Consider the following 21,404-nt stretch of genomic DNA (forward strand, 5'->3'; position numbering starts at 1 on the left):
GGAAGACAAAATCAGGACCTTCATGAAAAACTGTTTGTGACTCTGTTTGCTGAGATTTCACATACACATATTGTATAGCACTAGATCTGGCTTCAGGAAATCCCAGCTTCAAGAGAGCAGACCAAGCTAATTTGGCATGCTACAAAGGACCAGATCAATAAATTGATTCAGTAGCTGAAAGTGAAATTCAGACCTTGCCCTAAGCATATCAACCCCCTTATCATCAGCTGCAGACTGATGCTAATGCCAGGCTCTGCTATAGGCAGTGGAGGTTCTGGCACTATGTTTGCTGGGATGTCCCATGGAAGTGTGCTGCTGTAATCAGCTCCTCATTTTGCCTGTCTTTAGCACAAACTAATTTATCTGTCTATGCCAATATAATAATTGATATGGAGACTTTTCTTTGTCTTTCAATTAGAGATTTATTAGAAACTTTCTTGCTACACATGTACAATCAGGGAAGTAGCACTGAGATCTCAGTCTCAGCCTTGAGATGGTCTCTAAAACCAAATTATTTTAAATAATTTTTATTTTTAATTTTTTTCTTTTACTTCTTTATAAATGTAAATGTACATTTCTGTGAATTGTGCTATATATCTTGAATTACAGTGGTCACCTCTGTATGAATTTGCGTTTGCCATTTATATGTAATTAACCTTAGCAAAGTAGGGAGAATAATTTAGTAATATTTTGATACTTAATTACAGTACTTGTAAGTGGCAATTTTAAAAACTTTAATAACCAGCACTGTATACTAACATGTAAATTTGTAAATTGTCAGGGGTAGGGATGTTATTACTGATAACTCATATATATTCTGTTTCCCTAACTAATCTTCCTTCATGAATATGCTTTAAAATATTCAGCTGTCTTGTATGTCATTTTGTCCAACTTTGCCACTTGTGAAGTGATACACACATATGCTTCATCACAGATAATAGTTCCATCATATCACAGGGCTTAGGGTTTTAAGGTAGTCTGAAAATTAGTATAAAAGGAGTTGTTGTCTTCAAAATGTCTGTTGTTGCCTTTACTGATGTTTATATGAGTCTCTGGATGTTGGGATGATATTTATGTTTAACTTCTCTTTCTTTGTTTTGTGATGCAATTCTCTAGAATACCACCTTTAATGAGGGACTTAAAATTCTTGTTGATGAATATCACACAGGCTGCAGTTATTTCCCTGTGTTCCTTCATTGCTGATGTGTCTGAGGACAATGCACGGAAGTAGGGATGGGCAAGAAACAGACGTATGCATTTTTTCTTTATTTATTCATATAAATTGCATATAATTACTGTCATTTACTGTGTGTTATTTTATATTTAGAAGCAACTTCAGAAGAAATGGCAAGATCCAAATACACCCGGATTAAAAAAAGATAAAAAAAGTTAATAACTTTATGGGAAAATAGAACTTATATGTCTGGATTTTTATGAATACAAAGAGGAAAAAATATGCTTTTTTAATATATATATATATATATATTTTTTTTTAAAGAAAAGAATTAACTTCAATTCTTGCCCAATCTTTTTGTACAAAGACTTTTCAATGTGCTTTAGTATTTTTAATTCTAGATTCTAGTTTGGACCAATGCTCCATATGGATTAAAAAACAGATAGTAAGATATAGATTCAGGTTTTCAAAATCATCAAGTGATTTGAAAGAAAAGTGCTTCACAGTGTTAAGTTCCAACAATTTGATTTGGCTGTTATTGCAGAACCCTGGTATCCAACACTGAATTTCTTCAAAAAGGAAAACTTTATCTCCACCCTCTTTTATGATGTGTGATCCAAAATGCCAATCATTAAGAATGGAATACAATTATATTCACTAATATGTCTAAAATAGAAACTCTTGCTGTCAATATATACTCATTAGTACTGAGCTGCAAATGAATTCTGGAATTGTGCTCTTATTAATTAGGTGGCAGACTAGAAAACTTCCTTGCTTCTGTTTAGCCAGATGGAGGGACAGTGGGTGTAATGACCTATGTTGGGCCTTTCCCAGGGGATTTCTCTGGTGTTTCTTGGTGTCAGTATGGGTCACTCTTCCATTTGCCATTTAAAAATAAGCAGCCCCAACCTTACACAAGTGTGCACCCAAATTGCATTCAGAAAAAGACATGGCAATTTTTTTTAGCTTTAAAATTAGTTATGCATTACATTCTTAAAACTCCAGAGGGACTTGGGCACACAGATGCAAAGCAGAATAGATTCTTTAGGAAAAGGTAAGTCAGTTTGCTTTTTTTTTTTTTTTTTTTTTTAAACTGTTACAGTTTTCTGCATAGTCTGCCACATAGACCATCAACATACAAGGGTTAGATTTTAATTCTCATTCACTTCCTTATCTTTTACTATTTTTTTTTCCCTATGAGTTGTTTAAAATTCTAAGAGGTTTCAGTGACTCAAAAATGGACTTTTATCTGGGGGCACGGGAGGAGCAGGGGAAGTTGGTGATCAGCCCGCATGAAAAGTCCCTAATTCTCTAATTGACCTTGTGTATTCTAAACAGCTGTCAAGATACTTAAATATGTATCTTCATTAAAGGGTATGAGTAATTCCATACACTGAATGGAATTACTCATGGGCTTAAAGTTTTCATGAATCAAGTATCATCTTGCATTGTAGCCTACATAAGATGTCTGAAACAGTCAGAAGATATTATGTCATTTTTGTTAAAATTTCAGTACATAGTTCAGCTTTGTCAGCATAAAAGTTATTCTTTGAAAGCTGTTAATTCATCTCAAACAATTTTCAAAGAAACAGAAAAAAAAAGTTTCAAAATATTATGTAACATCAAGTTGTGGGTTTTCACTGGTACATTTCAGTGTTTGAAATGAGGTTTCAAAATCCATGGCACTTGAATTAATTGGAAAAAGACCTTAGACCTTAGACCTTCCTAGTGACCTTATAGATGACTTAATTTTTGACAAACAGCCTTATTCTGTGTGAGCTCACAACTAGTATTGGTTCCACCAAATAGAAGCTAACACCAAAAGAATCAGGTGAACACTCTCATTTCCCACTGTTTCTCTTCACCTCCCACTGTACCAGTTACTGCTTAGAAAATATTGACAAGTGTTATTATTTATGGTAGAAGTGTCATACTTCTGTCTAAATGCACAAGAATGTGCAAATTTCCATCTTCACAGAGGGAAAATTCTTTAAGAACAAATCTGGAAAATAATTTCAGATAACGGAAAGGCTTAAGTTTTTTGTTTGTTTGTTTGTTTTCCTTAAGGATCAAAAAGATGTATTGATAGATCATTGTTAGTAGATCATACACTTAGCTTTACATTTGTGGAACTTTCTTACAGAACATTGTGCTGATATTTAGCATTCTGTAAGTCTAAAATAACACATATGTCATATCGTAGCTATATTGTGACTCAAGTCTTAAAAGTTGCCACTGTGTAGTGGCATATTTCCTAATTCTCATATCCGATGTTGTCAGCTTGTAAATAAAAATATGTTTGATTCATTTTTATTTTCTTCTAAGTGCTTGTAATGTGCCCTGTGCCTTTCATGGCTACGCAAAGAAATTGGCCCAATGAGTTAGTGATCTCCTTCCTCTCCTTTTGAAACAAGGAATGAAAAGCAATGTGATTAAAATCCCTTGTAATCCAGGGAGCTATATGCCTGGACCCTGTTTGCTTCCAAGAATTTGAATTTGGGATAGGCAGAATGTATGACTGAAACAATTATAAGGGTCATAGCATACACTACAGCATATCTGATCTCTGCGTTATGGTGGCAATGGAATTAATTGCCCACATGTGACTGTCTGTATTAATACCATTGTTAATGTCCAAGATAATTCCTCATTTTTTTTCCTTGATGTGCTAATGATAAACCCATGAGAAAGAAAAGAAGTATATAGTAGTGTCTATAAGTGTATGTGTGTGTGGGGGGGGGAGGGGGAGCAAATGAGGAGTAAGCAAGATGCTATTTTTACATAATTCCTTTTCAGAAGACAGTTGTACTTCAAGCAGTTTTATAGGCATCTCTTAATGAGTGCCTGCCTGGGGCCAGCCACATCAACTTTGAAGTCATCTGAAAGCTGAGGGAAGAGATAGTGGGTACTAGTCATTGGACACTTTCAGAATAACGTAAAAGGGCATGACTCTCATGAAATACATTTTTCAGATCCCTACAGAGTAGGTCACTTTTTGAGGCTAACCCTTGAATCAGACAGAAACAGTGAATGTACAAGAACTATCATATATCATGTCTGCCCATCATGTTCAAAGCAGAATAAAATAAATTTCATTCTCCCCGTTTCTTTTAAGCTTTTTATTCTTCTTCCATTCCTTTACTTCTTTTTAAAGAGGTATACAAAAAGAAACCCCACTGAACTGTTAAATGCCTGAGAATATCAGGCTTTTTTTCTCTTCTTGAGTCTTGCATCTTTTTTTTTTTTTATTTATTTTTATTTTTAAATCAAAATGTGCTAATGAACCAATGAAAATAAATGCAAGTTCTTATTTAACATTTAGTGATTTTTCTGTATTTTTAAATACTCATCAGTATAAGACTTATACGAGGGCTTTAAGTCCTTAACTATGTCTGAAGGACCACTTTATCAGAATCTAAATAAATACATTAATATATTTTGCTGTGTGAAGTAGGTTCAAAATAATATGTACACAGTAGATAGTGGAAACATGTTGACATTCTTAAGGTTATAAACACATCTGAAGTTATCCTAATTGTAAAACTGAAGATTGTGAAGTACAATGTCCCTGAAAATCCTAGAACAGCATCTTTCTCATTTTACTAATTGCTGTAACACTTGAGATCTCAGTATGATGTTTTTTCCTCTGCACAAATGAGCAAAGGGAGGCCACAGAACCTTTTTGAAAAGGCAGATGTGTTAAATAATTTATTTATGAAGAAAATTAGTATGGGCACCAGCATATGGATATTTTGACTATCCAGGTGAGTTCCTGGTGGGTTAAACTAGGATTGCAACTATTTTTCAGTGACAGCAAGTACTTGTATAAAATCATTTTTTCTTCTTGGCACAGTGTATGACACTTTGGATCCCAGCACTGATGCAAATACATCTAGGTGCTGTGCTTGATGTGGCATAGCTTGGGCTGTTAAAACTGTGTGTTCGTCTTGTTTTTTTTTTTTTTTTTTTTTTTTTTTTTTAATGTTTTTATGCAAGGATAAGCCTCGATTTTCTTCAGAGATATTGTGATCTTTTTTCAACTTTTCTTATAAAGAAAGCTTACCTTCCCTATTTTTATTCCAAATGCTCCATTTTCTCTGTATTTCCATTAAAAATAAATAAATAAATAAGAAACTTCTACAGCAAAGCTAGGAACTGTGACCTTCATTGCCTGATAATAGAATATCAGGTGCTAGTTTAGGTTTGTCCAGCAAGAAATTTAACAAATTGGAACAGACATAACACAATTTACACGGGAGGGAGGGGACACTGCAATTAGGAGCTCTGTATACAACCCCTTTTTGTTAGAAAGAAAAAGCGTAGGATCATTCAGATCAAACTACAGCTACTGAACAGTGGGAACAGAATCACAGAATGGTTTGGTTTGGAAGGGACCTCTGTAAGTCATTTGGTCCAATGCCCTTACTCAAGCAAGTCCACCTACAGCAAGTTGCTTCCAGAATACATATCCTTTTCCCAAGAAGGCTTCAAATTCCCTCTAAAAATACTCTTCCCTCTAAAACTTACTCTTATCACCTTCAAGGAGACACCCCCAACACATAACAGATATATGCGGACTTCAGTAACTGTGATAAAAATGAAATTGTATAAGAGTATTCAGAGTATTTTTGGAGGAGACAGTCCAAGTGGGGAAGAGGGTAGCATGTGAAGTGATTTCAGATTTGCCCATTCTTATGTTTGTCAAGCCCTCTGCCTATTGAGCTGAGCTACTACAGGATGGATGACTGCATTTGTGATCCTAGCACTGGTTTCTCTGCTGCCTATTTTGATACCCCCAGCATTAAAACTGGTAAGGGCATTTCACATGTGTACTAACAGCAAGTTCTAAGGAGTAAGGGTATATTTAAGACTGAAGTTAAGATTGAGGAAAAGTCATTAGAAACTTCCTTGAAGAAGAATTCTCTGAACTGAACAGAACAGGGTCTTTATTACTGATTCTTGCAGGGACAAGCAGAAGTCAACATTTTATGTCACCTGAAGAGCTATTTGGTCAGTACCAAAAACTGCACGAGGGTTGTCACAGGCTCCATTAACTACTCAGTGATCTTTTCAAGCACTAATCTCTTTCTCCTGTCAAACAATGACCCCAAAGAAAGTGTACTGGAATTCCCACTTATACTTCAACCATAACATGCACAGACTTAGGGATACTAGCTGTGTGTTTATAGCCACCTGTGCAGTAAGGAAGCCAGGATGGATTACTAAATCTTTGAAGTATCTCATTAATTTTGTTCTGTAAAGCAGGAATTACTTAATTTTTTGTCTTTGCTTTCACTTAAATTTCAGAATTTCTGTTGGAGAAGGAGTTGATGCAAGGTCTTCGAGAATTTGAGTGCAAGTGGTTCTTCTTTCAACTCCTCAAAGACTAGAAGTCTTTGATGATGAAAATACCCTTTGATAAAAAATCATGATGAAAATACCTAATACTGCCCAAATACAAGAAAAGACAAATGGAGGTGATTGTATGCTTTGTTCTCACCTATGTGATGTCTGCAATGACTTTGGTATTTCAAAGAAACACATACCCTAGTAAAAAATATTCAGCTGAAATAGAAAGATTGAATTGTACTCTGTCTTAAAATTCATTGAATTGTTATTAGAAACAATATTTTTTTTTTATCAGAACCTGCTAAAAAGTTCTTACATACTTTTTCTGTGTCCCTGCTTGTGAGGTTAGTGAACTGTGCATAGAAAAAGGTAGCAGAAAGAGTGCTGAGGGAGGAAGGACTTAGATAGTCTTAATTCAACTACTTTAGTATATTTCAACAAATGCTCAATGAATTATTCCATTTTCCCCATCAGTTTAAATGAGGGTTAAAGTGGCTTACTTCATATCATCTGCTGAGAAATGTTTTGGAAAAAGAAAACACAAAACTTTCCAATGACCAAGAGATTTTACTTTTTTTTTTTTTTTTTTTTTTTTAAATGCAAAATCCCTACAGAACATGCTTTTTTTCAATTTTGCAGTGGAAATTAAGAAGAAGAAAAAAGGATGGAATATATGTTGCTTTTTTTTTTTTTTTTTCAAACATCTATTATCTGAAAAAAAATGTGCTTCCCTTTGAATACAATCTGATAGACATTTTTGATTATCTGATTATTTTTGTATGTGAAATGGTTTGGTAAAATTAGAATTTTCCCCAGTAATAATTAGAACAAATGTTTAAATTAAAAGGTACCTTTGAAATTTAACATTTTGTTTCAGCAGACACAAAGGTGAGATCTAGATCTGTCTGCTTCAAATGACATTATCTATCATATGCACACTTAAAACTTCGGCTAAAGATGGAAATGATTTAGCCTATTGTGATTGAAATAGATAAGGGTCTGGAAAGCTTTTTTTTCCCACACTTACTGGAGGGCTACTTGAATTGATGATGTGTTGAAAACGATGGAGACATCAGTGTTAGAACAGAGGTTGCTTAAGACTGCATTTAAGTCAGTGTATTTGACAGTCTGATATGCTCACTGAGGTAACATTATCTAATAGCAGGAAAAATGTTCAGCATTAGATATCCCTAGCCAGATTTGCAAGGTTTATCATATATAGGTATCACTGAGAAACTACATTGGAGAAGCAAAGGACAAGCACTTTGAATATGTTTTTAGGGACGATTTAGTATAATTAGTTACTACAGTGTTTCATGCATGAAGAAACTATTCTATTAAATGTTCTATGAAATGTGACAGCATTCCCAGGCTTTTCTCTCGAAAGAATTTATTTTTTTTCCAGCATAGTAATGTACATGGAGTATGTAGAAAAGTTACAAATCACAGAAAGAAGGAATGCTGTTGTAGCCTCTGTAAACAATTATTGTAATAAATAACTGCTTGAATCTTTAAAAACTGTATAAGTGAGAAAAGAAATTTTCCACTGAGGAGGTCCATTAGTGTGGACTCCAAAGCCTAGGGTCTGTTTCTAGTTTTTCTGTTGACCTACATTGTTACCTTGCACAGTGTGCTTTTATCCATTCTTTGTCAGTTTACCCTCCTTAGACAGGAAGCACTTGAGATATCTGGGCAAGCTCTTACTATGTCTTGGTAAAGTGCCACAGCTGATGGAGCTTTGTTGTAGTCTCTAGACTCAACTGTGCTACAATGCAGTAATGGTTTTTTTTTTGCTATGTTAAAATAAGATCATTATGCTTAATAATAACATAATGCTTAATATCTAGAGTTCCTTTCATTTGAGGATCTCAAAGTACTCAACAAACATAAAATTCATCCACACAAAATCTCTCTGACAGGTGCAGATTAAACAGGAATCACTTTATCCTAACAAAAATATTTTTGTCTTTATGAAGGACCCATACAGGAAAACAAACAGTAGCCTAGAATGGAAATGAAATGCTGCTGCATGTAACTGAACCACACGTGTCAGTGAATTTGATAGACAGGCACAAAAGATGCAACAAAAATTTGTATAAAAATGTTTGGAAAACATTGACTAAATATTAAAGCTGTAATCCTCAGAGTAGTGCTTCATTCACATTAAAGACAGACCTGTGCTCTATTGCTCACTGTGATGTGCTGTGTTATTAGTTCACCACCTAATTTAAGCTCTTAATTTAGGAATCTTGGTCTGTAAGGCTTCACTGTAAGGTCTTACATTTTTTCTTTCCAATTTCACTTCTATCACTCACTTGATGTCTATATATCTGGTGGCTGCATGCAGATGCCTAAAAGTTTAAAAGTATTCCTCATGCATCACAGTTAAACCCATACCTGAGATTTTTAAATATCTAATGTGGGTCCAACTCTCATGTAGTACAGATTCTATTTCACAGTTGTCTAAATCCTAACTTGATTTTGTATTTTTAGTTTTGTCTGATTAGCTCACTGTGAGAAGACAGCTGAGTCTCCTGAAGTATCAGTGACATTCAATGATCTGTGTAAAAGCACAGACCAAATATATGTTTGCTGACTTTGTAAACAATGTGAGTGAAGAAAAGACAGAAGGATTTTTCACAAGGTCTTTAAAGCACTTTAGTATAATGTAATTGTCTGCAAAGCTTGGGAAGCAACTGATGGTAGATAGCAGGGAGACTTGGTGAGGAAAGAGACAAGGTTAACAGGGTAGTTGGAGAAACAGTTGTGGTAGGTTTCTAGTGTTGAGGGGGAAGGACAGGAAGTATGAGCTATGAGGAGGCGTGCAGGGGCTTGTGCAAGCTAGAGGCATAACCTGGAAACATGTTTGTTCTGTTGTATTCCCAGCCCATTTGCCATTTGGAGGAGATGAATTAGTGGAGCAGGGTAGTAACAGTAACCTATCTCACTGTGCTCTGTATTCTAACACTTAACAGCTGAGGTCTACATTGAACACTCCAGACTGAATGTCACTGCCATGCAGAACTCCTGTGACCTCTTCTAGGACTTTCTTTCAGCACATGGTCAGATTATTGTACGATATTAGCAGGTTAACAGGCTCTAGGATCAAAGGGAAGCTAGAAGTGCCTGTTGTGGATATATCAGGATCTTCATTTGTTTTCCAGCAAACTTGTGGGTCCAAAACCCATCTTCTTTTCACTGTTGAGCCAGTATTGCCAAAATGCAAAATTGTGAACAGAACATGTTCTAAATTCTGAAAGCTCTGTGATGGGATCATGCAAATCTCAGCATTTGGCCTGTGACAGATATGCCAGATTCCAGGGCTCAGACTTTGATGTGAGTGTCTGGTCCCAGACTAGTCAGAGTCCAATTCTATATAGGTAACTCCTGGTGGCTGGCTTTTCACTCAGTAGACGTGTTCAGTAAAGCTATCTTTTCCCAAGCAAACTTCTTTCCTGTATGTCTCTCAGCATTAGGGACATGTGATACTTCTGGTCTGCTCTCTCCTATTCCTCTATATTTCTGAGGCTATGAAAAAAAAAAAAAAAGAGAGACAATTTCTTGTTTTTCATCTTCTCTCTTTCATTTCACACAAGTCATACCTCATCCTATGTGCTTTCCCCCATAACTCTGGTGAGGAACCCATCATCACAACCCTTATGTCCTCCATAACAGAGCAGAAAGGTGGCATCTCAAAGCTGAAACACTGGCATTTTCACCAATTGTGCTTGACTGCTATTACCCAAAATGTGCTGAGATAAAAAGAGCAGCTGTAACTGCTGAAGAAAGGCCTGGGAGAATGTTTTCAAGATGAGGTAGACCTCTGGGTGCAAAATTGGGCCCATAGGAGACAGGACAACTGGGTGGCATACTCAGCTTGTAATGAAACCACAGGCTGTGAAGGCAGGAGGGTCTCCAAAAGATTGTATCAGGTGAGATGAAGAATGAGGGTGGTGAAGTGATTTATTGACCAGCAAGGATCTGATCTTGTAGGATATGACTGTAGCAAGGAAAGGATTTTTTAGATGGTTTATAGTAATAAAAACCTGAAGCAGATAAAAGCACTATCAAATCTACCCAGTCCCTACATTTCAGAAAGTATACTTTCTGCTGTTTTGGTTAGATGCTACCTATAAAAACCTTTTCCCTTACCATTCAAGCTGGTAGGCATAATACATTTATTTTTTAACATATTTGTCTGCTGTAACCAGTCTGCTAAATCTGATTTTGCTTCTCTTCCATCAAATACTCATTGCAGTTCTTGTTACTGAGTCTGACACTAGGGATATCTGGCAATCAGCTTACACATTCATTGGTTTGCATAAGGGGAGGAGACAGGACTGCAGAGTGGCAGCAAGTATGCAAACAACTCATTTCACTTTAGTTCCCCCAGGTAAGAGATTCTTTCAGAGGAGATCATTGAATTTACCTGTTTCATATTTCAAACACCATTGTCTGATACCCAATTGCACATAAAGCATCTGGTGTAAGCAAAACTAATTTGGATCTTCTTTTGTAAAATGTTAGCTGGATTAAGGGATCAGGTAGCCTCTTTCCTTACAAGAATCACTAGAGGGAACCATACTGTGGAAAAGATAAAATAATTAGGACAGCAGAAAATAGGCAGCGTGCATCTCAACTGCAACTGTTCCTGTGTAAACTCAGCCTATAAAATTATATTAGTTTGCTTATCAAGCAAGCTTCTTTTCAAATTTAATAGCTACCTATATTACACTGCCTGTATCGACACCTGTGACTGTTATATTCTAGATGTTTTCCAGCTCATATGAGCATAAGTTCTTATCACATAGGCAAAAAGATTAATATTCCAAAGGCAGCTTAGTGTTTGAAGACATTTTGGGGGTGGGGAGATGACACACATAAAGTTGTGATGGATTTCTTCAAATGCAGTATCTTATGCTCATGTTCACAGTAGAGTTAATGCTATGGAAGTTACTAAAAGTAAAACCACTGGCCACATTCAGAAAACTGTTATGAGAATTCCTAGGATGTAGTAAAATCCAAGTTATTAATATAAAAACACAAAAACATACAGAGGTATTAGATATTTTTAAACACATTTATTTACAATGAGCCACATTTCTGCTTTTTATTGTGTGCTTAGTGAGGAACACAAGTATATGAAGCCTTCTGGTGGCACAGTAGCAGCATTTGTGGATACTCACAAGACCTTTATAATTACTTGCCTCCCAGTAGAATAAACATCAAGGAAATAGCACCTGTATTCATCAATATTTGCACAGCTCTGAAATGAAAACTGAGTTGCTCAAATATACACGAGGTTCAGAACCAGTCTGCCATAATTACCTTATTAAATGTAAGTAAAACTGGTCCAGATTCTGCTATTTTATGTGTATGTTTAACAAAAATGAATAAAATACCCATCATTATTAAATAAAATATTTGAAAAATAGGAAAGTGCAGTATTCTCAATTTTCATTTGTTTCTTCTTTCACTCTGCACACACTTCCCACCTTTTAAAAATTCTACGTATTTTTTTAAAACGTTATTTTATAATGTTATTTCATCATTTCTTCACAATATTCTTCTGTGTTTATGACAGATATAGGATGGCAGATATTGAGACCAATTATTTTATAATCAGGACAGCCCACATGCTCCGCATTTTTGAAGGTATTCCTAAATGATATGACAAATTAAATGAATAAAGTGGAAAGAAGTTTTTTGATGGCAGTTTTATTCAAGATTGAAAAAATTAAATGCAACTGAAAAAAAATAACAAAGAGTCTCATGACAGTGGTTAACTGATAATTAAAAAATGGCAGCAACATTCCATGTTGATAAATCAAAATATTTTAAAATGTGGAAATCACTTTACCTATATATGCGTACAGTGCCTATTATTCAGAAAAGAAGTCTTCAGATCACTCACTGCATGTTGTTCTTGGCAAACAATAGTTTCTTGCTTGGGTAAAAAAAATAAAACCAAATAACATCTATTCTAAAAGAAACAGAAAACGAAAATCAAACACCATTTTTATGATGTAAATGAAAATGTAAAAAAAATATATAATTATGATGCATTCATCTAGAACAGTTCATGCAATGTAACAAATAAAGGAAAAAAAAATTAACAAGGTACAGAAGGGTGGAACAGAAAGGCTGCAGGTATGATATATCTTTTGTTTGATGAGATACTAGGTTGGACCTCTTCAGCTTGGAACACTGGAAACTGTGGGGGATAGTAAAGAAGCCTGTAATATCATAGGTGTCATCAGAATAGTTAAATACTGAACAAATATTAATTCTACTTCATAACACAAGAATTTTGCAGCTCTTTGATCATGCAAGTTTTAAACAAATCTTCTAAGTACTACTTCAAAGAGTATGTAGTTAAACTGTATTGCTATAGGTTCTTCTAGATGCCAAAAATTAAACAGATTCCAAAGGCCACTGCACAAATTAAGGGAAGATATATTTACTTAGATAGGAAATCTTAAAATCTTAGGCTCTTAAACACAATGATGTACTGCAAAGTCCAGAAAACCTAACCTGCTGATTGAAAGGGAGCAGACTATACTAGGGAAGGAGTCTGTAACTTGCCCTTGCATTTCTCTTCAAAGAATCCAAGGCTAAATGGACTTTTGACCTGACCAATTATGACCAGATTATCTGCCTAAATCAGTTCTTTCTATCATAATCCTTTACTTTCAATAGCTTTGTGATTGACTTAAAGTTGACTCCAGGCAGCAAGACAATGAAGTACCATTTGAAGTACCAGATGAAGACATTTAAAATATTCTTCCTCTTCTTTTTGGACATGAAACAAAATTACTACTTGTAGAAAAAAAAATGTTACCAAGATATTAAAATGGACAGTTAATCTTCCTGCCTGGCACTCAGAGCTCCCTGTGGGCTCAGTCCATGCCACTGCTGTGAACTTGGTATCAGCAAAATCCTGACTGCCCTCTTTGCTCCTTTGCATTTTCAGTAAAAAAGTTATTTCCTGATTTTATTAAAAAAAAAAAAAACAAAAACAAAAAAACAACTTGATTTATCAGTAAACATAGGGTGACCACACTTTGTTCCAACTTAGAATGTTTAAGTATTAGACAAAATTTAGAGAAAATAAGTAAATAAATAAATATGGAAAGGACACTTTTGCATGTTCAGACTCCCTGTGAGGGAGAAATATTTTTTTATTATTATTATTTTTTTTTTTATTTTTATTTTTAATTGGTAAGCTTACTAGACCTTTTAAGTGTTGTTATTTATGCTTTATGACATTTGTGAACTTGTGACATTTGTATGTCATTGGACACAGAGGGTAGGTGAACAGGAAAGCAGAGGAAACATATTAACTGAGTTTTATATTTGAGATTTGTCATTGGTCTGAAGTTTCAATGACCTAGTGTGAGGACAAGCACCATCAAAACGTGGATGTTCTGAACAATTTAAAGGAAATACCTCTTCAATGCTGCAATAACTTCTATTTACCACAAGGTGGTACAAAACTGTAGCTGTCTGTTCAGCACCAGTAAATTCTACCAGTAAATGATCGATGTTCTTAGGCTGGACATCAGTATTATGGTACTTTGCTGTGTTATATATCCTTATTATCAATGTGGTTGTTCAGCAAAAACAGTTAGCTCCTTCGTAACACAGAAGTAATTGCATGCTGTAAAGCAGAGCTTTTCACATATAGTAGACTTCGAGCAATATAGCTTTTCCCTGTAGCTCTGTGAGAAGAACCCTCTGACAAACCAGACTACTCACAAGGAACAGTTAGAGATTTGGATCTGTGTGAGTTTACCTGGAGTAAGAAATGACTATTCCTGAATAATTCCACTAGTCAGAAAGCTAAAATTTGAGACTTATGATTGTTTTGTTCTTCCTCCAATAGATGATTCAGAATGTCTTTTATGTAGCTAGGATCCTAGCAAGAGATATCTGGTAGTGATGGTGTATGAAGGTAACATACACTCTCTAAATCACCAGAAAATTCTCCCCATGAATTGGGGTGTTTTGAATTTCAACTTCTACGTTTCTTTCCTGTCAGAATGTGGTTCCACATCCTCTGCAGCTGCAGAAGAATTCAAACAAGTTTTTTTTTTTTTTTTTTTTTTTTTTTTTAACCTTCTGTCATATAGAACAGCTGCAGATAGGTATAACACACCTGTTTCAGCCCAGATAAACCTAGTATTCTTTTGTTTCATGTATGTCTGGACTGGTTTTGGTACATGCTTGTGAGAGAAATGCACTTGCTGTGGAGTTAAAAGAGAAGAAAAAAAATAAGAGAAGTATGAAGGTTTTGATTACAGCATGGTGTTTTGCTGAAATGAGGTTGTGCGTAGAATACTGTTGACTTACCTTTGACAAGGTAACCAGATAAAAATATCATTCTAAATAAAAATTGTATGAAACTATATTTCGTAGGCTAATAAGTAACCAGTCACATCAAAGATGCATCTACTTTTCATCATAATCTACTTGGTCGTGTCTTTCTTGTTTAGTCTTTTAGTGGTAAATTGTTTTATAATATGGCACACATGAGCATTAGCTGTGCACGTTGAGAGTGGTTGGAAAAATTCTAGGTGGGATAGTCTAGCTACAGAAAGTATTCCTGAAGAAAGAGATTTCCTAATTTCAAAATAATAATAAAAAGCTCTTGTATTAAAAATACCTGTCAAAGTTACCCAGAAAAATGTAATAATAGAAATGAAAGAAGTTGGATTTTTTTTTTGAGAAATACAAAGAAATACTAACAAACAAAGTCTTATATTAGATAAATGCATTAAAAAAAAATTATTGATAACATAATGTCTTAGTCGTCTTCTGAAAAAAAATTATTAAACATTCAGTGCAGGCTTTAATATAGGCTTTGTTAAAATTCTTATTCACATTTTTAGATTTCTGTAAAGTTCAAAATTGGTTTACAAAATGTCTTTCTAAAGTGAAAAAGGATGACTATAGAAATGTAACAGTTCAAAGGGGACATGACAAAGCAACCTTTTACTGTTCTGTTAAAAATCTAAAAAAAAAAAAAAAAAAAAAAAAAAAAAGTCCTATTTTCATTATGACTTGCTAAGTATTGTTTTAATATTACTCTAGTGTGTAAAATCACCCACATTTCTCGGTACTGTGTAGTACAAAATGACTGGCTACAAAATGTTTTTCTGTAAGTACAGAAATCTATGATCTCAGCAAAATAGGGGACTGAGAGAAAGTACATCAGAAATTTCAGGGAATATGGAACTATGACTGGCAAACCTTCATTAAATAATGTCTTTAAGGGAACTGCATGTACCAAGGCATAAAACTGAATCAACAGCTCTCATTGAAGTTTTCATTGTTCTTAGAAGCCCATGATTAGAGACAGAAGAAGGATGTCGTTTGATAACAAGTGCATTGCCCTACAGTAGCTGATACCACTGAAACAAATGGGCTCACCACTAAGCAAATGGGGTCTTTATTGTGATGGGCTCCTTTTCTGTGGTCACATAGAAAGCCAGGAGATATCACAGCAAATAATTTTACCCTACCTGATGCTGCATTTGACTTTTTCCTTACTATACTCTTTTCACTTAAGCTGCTTTCAAGTTACATCTTTCTTGCACTCTTGTCTTCCATGCACTCCCATTGACATCTTTCATTAAACACCTGCTTCCATTTATTTCTTTTCCCAAAAGGAATAGCCAAGTTGTCTAAGACACGGAATGTAGAAAAGAAACAAAAATGCAGTCAGTTGGTTCAGATGCTTGTTGTGTCTCAGAGAACCAGTCCACGTCTTCCATTTTCATGATCTTCTTAAATGACTGTGGAAGTCCCCTATTTTTTCTGCACAGTATGAGTAATTATACTTTTTTATAATTCAATAAGATAATTGCACTGAAGATTGTGAAATATCCTGATACTATCTCTTATAAGAGGAGCTTGATGAATTTATGAGAAAGAGAGAAAATGATAGAACTGACATAAATCATATTATTTTTAGAGATTGCTGTAGTGTAGTTCTATCTTAAGTGAAGATGAAATAATACCAGGGATGTAACAAAAGGGTCTTCATATGAACTTTGACTCAATTGTTCAGTATTGATCTTATGAGTGAGAACGCATCAAAATATGTCCAACAGTAGTACAGGTTGCCCAGAGAAGTTGTGGAACCTCTGCCCTTGGAGATACCCAAACAACTGGTTTCTGAACAACCTACTCTGGTTGACCCTGTTTTGAGCAGGAGCTTGTACTAGGGGTAACCTAGATGTCCTTTGCAAAGATGTTTCAGTGATTCTATTTTCAAGTAATTAGTTCTGATGCTTACTCATGCTTACATGGAAGACTTACAACCCTTACAACAAGACTTACAACAAGACTTACAACAACCCTTACAACAAGACTTACAACAAGATTTACAAATTATTCACAAATATATTTAGGATGTGTCTAACCTTTGTCTAAATCTTCTACCAAATAAATAAATAAATAAATAAAATCCTTACAAAACCATAACTCCAGTCAAATAATGAATCTGGTTATTTAATTTATAAAAGTTTTCATATTACATTTACTAGCACACATGCAAATAGCTGCTGTTAAGCATTCCTCCACTGTTGCAGGCAGAGCATTTAAGTGTTTTTCTAACACTAAAGTGTGTTGAAGGCCCAGGACATTGGGCCAGACATTGTTGTCTGCATGCATAATCATTTATTTATTTATTTATTTATTTATTTATTTATTTTAAGTAAAGCAACCAGAAATTGGCAATGGTTCCTCCAATATGTTAGGTGATTTTTCAGGTGGAAGGATTCTTATTCGAGAAATGTAGACACTTACATGAAGCCATAGCTTCAGGTAGAGTACATGAACAAAGGATTAGAAAAAAGGACTTTAACCATCCTGATTCTTACAACCCATTGTAGTTGTTCCCTCATCCTTTGTGTTGGTTGCTGTAAATCTTACTCTTAGGCACCTGCATCTACTCCATTATGAACAAAGAATACCTGGGTTATTTCATCAATGTCACTGGCTTTTGCTTTGCTTGTCAGTAAAGATCTTTGTCTTTCTTGTAAGTAAAAATTTGAGCTGTTTGTTCAATCTTAACTTTAATATTTCCTCTATCCTGAAATCTTAGCTCGCATAACAAAGTTTTTGCCAAATTTGGGTTTAATAGTCAATACTCATGAAAAACTAACACTACAAGAAGTGTTGTACTTTCTTAGGAAATAAAATTTTCCTGAACTTTTAGCTAAAGTGACTTAAATACCTTAATAATATATATCATATATATAGTGGTCAAACTGTCAGCAAATCAAGCTTTCCACAAACATACCAGACTTTTTTTTTTTTCTTTCTGTAGCAATACCTGTTTATGTTCACACTAGTATTTCTGAAATCATATTTTGACCATAGTATACACCTTTTATGAGGAGATTATATCTTTCTTTGCAAAATGACAGCATTTCATTAGTTTGCTTTTCACTCATTGTTCATTCAATCATTCAAGAATACAGATTACATCTGTTTCCCTGATCTTGCTTTATGCTTTTAATCATGATGTCATTTAAAGGAATTGCCACTTCTTTGGGCTGATATTTCTAGGAACAATACTTCACCGTGAATACTAAGATAGACACACAATCAGGAGACAAAAAAAGAAAAAGAAGATATGAGGTAGAGTTGGGAGGACACTCAAGGCATTATAGAATGCAAATATCTGCACTAAGCAACATCACGTTTTCATGGCACTCTCAGAAGACAACAGACCCTGCTCAGCAAATGCTTCAAACTGGACATACAAATAAACATCTCCTTAGGCCTTTCAGTTCAGAGAAATGTTCTTTACCTGAAATGCATTATGAACTTTTGATAATAAGATTGTAGCCATCTGTGTATTTCTTAGTGTTGCCTTAATTCTTCATTTGCAAAGGCTGTGCTTGATTTTAGAAATGGTAACAATTACTGATTTCCCAATAAGGATATAATTTGCCCTGTTTACATCAAAAAGAAGTACAAGCAGGATAACTACACTATCAAGAGTATTTTTCTTAATGCTGTTTCTAATGACTTAATTTTTTTGAGACAGTGTTTATCTGAAAGTAACGTGGAAATGTAAGTACTCCAGTTCAAGTTTGTATTGCATGTAGAATCATGTGTACTATAGCTGACCTACATGTATTTTGTGTTCTTTCCAGTCATTCTTTCCTAGTCTAGCAACCTCAGAAAATGTACGCATTCCAAGAAATAAGGTTGAATAATCAGTAGCTAACTCTTGTCATCAGTAATGCTACAATTTACTATTATAAAATCTTGTTTAGCTAGAAATACTGATTATTGGAAGAAAACCTTAAAATATGGAACTTCAGTCATAGACACCTGTGTAAACATAGACAGTTTAGATAAAGGTTAGACACATTCTAAATCCCTTCTCCCTTCCCACCATGCCCCAGTCTTAGTGGGACAGCCTGATGGGTAGCACAGCCAAGAGCCCCAGGAGCCCTTAGGACACCTCAGTGGCATCCCCTCCCACCACAAAACCTGACGCAACCATGCACCTGCAGCACTGCTGATCTGAGGATTTGTTGAGGATGTACAAGAGCCTGGGAGGGAATGAAACTGACCTAAATTAGTCAAAGAGCTATCCAGGTAACCTCTTGCTCAGCAATAAAAAAAATGGAAGGGAGAAGTTGGGGTGCAGTTTGCTAGGGCTGCTATTTTTCAGGGATTGGCTGGGCATGGGTCATGTGTCTGTGTGGTGCTTAGCTGCCTACCAGGGTTAAGCCATAAAACCTTTCAAGGAAGAAGTATCCTGAGCTGCAGTAAGCAGTATCCTAACCATATCCTTAGCTGCAGTAGGCAAAGTGTTGCCAGCAGGTAGAAGGAGGTGATCCTTCCCCTCTGCTCAGCGTTGGCAAGGCCATTCCTGGAAAGCTGTGTCCAGTTCTGGGCTCTCAGCACAAGAGAGACATGGAGCTACCGGTGAGAGCCATGTTAATAGAGCCATATGACAAGGAGCAGACCTCCTGTGAGGAAAGGCCAAGAGACTTTCCTCAGACTGTTCAGCCTGGAGAAGAGAAGGGTCTAGGTGAATCTCACCATGGTCTATGAAAACCTGGAGGATGTAAAGGAGGACGCAGAGACAGAGCCAAGCTCTACTTAATGGTGCCTACCAACAGGACAAATGGCAAAGGGCATGAACTGAAATACAGGATGTATTGTCTGAAAGTGGATCAGATTATCTTGAGCACCATCACGTGACACCTACAGGGCAACAAGGCGATTAGCCCCAGTCAGCATGAGTTTATGAAAGTTAGATCCTGCTTGAAGAACCTGATCTTCTGTGACAAGGTGACACACTGAGTGGATGAAAGAAAGGCTGTTGATTTGGTCTGTGTAGACTTCAGTAAGGATTTTGACACTGTTTTCCACAACATTCTCCTGGAGAAACCACCTGCTCATGGCTTGGATAAGTGCATGCTTCATCTAATTAAAAACTGTCTGGGTGGCCAGGCTCAATGAGTCATGGTGATTAGAATGAAATCCATTTGGAGGAAGGTCACTAGTGGTGACCCCCAGGGGTCAATACTGGGTCCAGTTTGCCTGGTTGCCTTGCTTGCTTCAGGTTTGGTCCTGCTGCCTCAAGAAAATTTCATTGAATCATAGAACCATTTAGGTTGGAAGAAGTTTGACACCAAGTTAGGTGCGTGTGTCGATCTGCTCGAGGGTAAGAAGGCTCTGCAGGAGGATCTGGATAGGCTGTACCAATGGGCTGAGGACAACTGCATGAAGTTCAACAAGGTCAAGTGCCGGGTCCTCCACCTGGGGTGCAATAACCCCAAGCAGAGCTACAGGCTGGGAGATGAGTGGTTGGAGAGCTGCCACGCAGAGAAGGGCCTGGGAGTGATGGTTGATAGTCGGCTGAATATGAGCCAGCAGTGTGCTCAGGTGGCCAAGAAGGCCAACAGCATCCTGGCTTGCATAAGAAACAGTGTGGCCAGCAGGGCTAGGGAGGTGATCATCCCCCTGTACTCAGCTCTGGTGAGGCTGCACTTTGAGTACTGTGTTCACTTTTGGGCCCCTCGCTACAAGGACATCGAGGTGCTTGAGCAAATCCAGAGAAGGGCGACGAAGCTGGTGAGGGGCCTGGAGAAGAAGTCCTACGAGGAGTGGCTGAGGGAGCTGAGGTTGTTCAGCCTGGAGAAAAGGAGGCTCAGGGGCGACCTTATCACTCTCTACAGGTACCTTAAAGAAGGCAGTAGCGAGGTGGGGGTTGGTCTGTTCTCCCACATGCCTGGTGACAGGACGAGGGGGAATGGGCTTAAGTTGTGCCAAGGGAGTTTTAGGTTGGATCTTAGGAAGAACTTCTTTACTGAAAGGGCTGTTAGACATTGGAACAGGCTGCCCAGGGAAGTGGTAGAGTCACCATCCCTGGAAGTCTTTAAAAGACGTTTAGATATAGAGCTTAGGGATATGGTTTAGTGGGGACTGTTAGTGTTAGGTCAGAGGTTGGACTCGATGATCTTGAGGTCTCTTCCAACCTAGAAATTCTGTGATTCTGTGATTCTGTGAAGTTCCCCATCCACACATCCCTGAAATACATCCAGGAATAGCAACTCCACCACTACTCTGAGCAGCTTCTTCCAATGCTTGACCAACCTCTGTGTGAAAAAATTCTTCCTAAGATCCAATATAAACCTCCCCAGTGCCACTTGAGGACATTTCCTTATGTCCTGTCACTTGAGAAAACAGATAGACAACCACCTTGCTGCAACCTCTTTTCAGGTAATTGGAGAATGATGAGGTCTTCCCTCAGCCTCTTTTTCTCCAGACTAAACAACCCCAAATCCCCAAGATGCTCCTTGTATGTCTTGGCCCCGTGGCAAATGGGGCAGAACCCATGGGAGGC

The sequence above is a fragment of the Aythya ferina genome (assembly GCF_964211825.1).
Source record: "Aythya ferina genome assembly, chromosome: 2".
Classification (NCBI taxonomy): domain Eukaryota; kingdom Metazoa; phylum Chordata; class Aves; order Anseriformes; family Anatidae; genus Aythya; species Aythya ferina.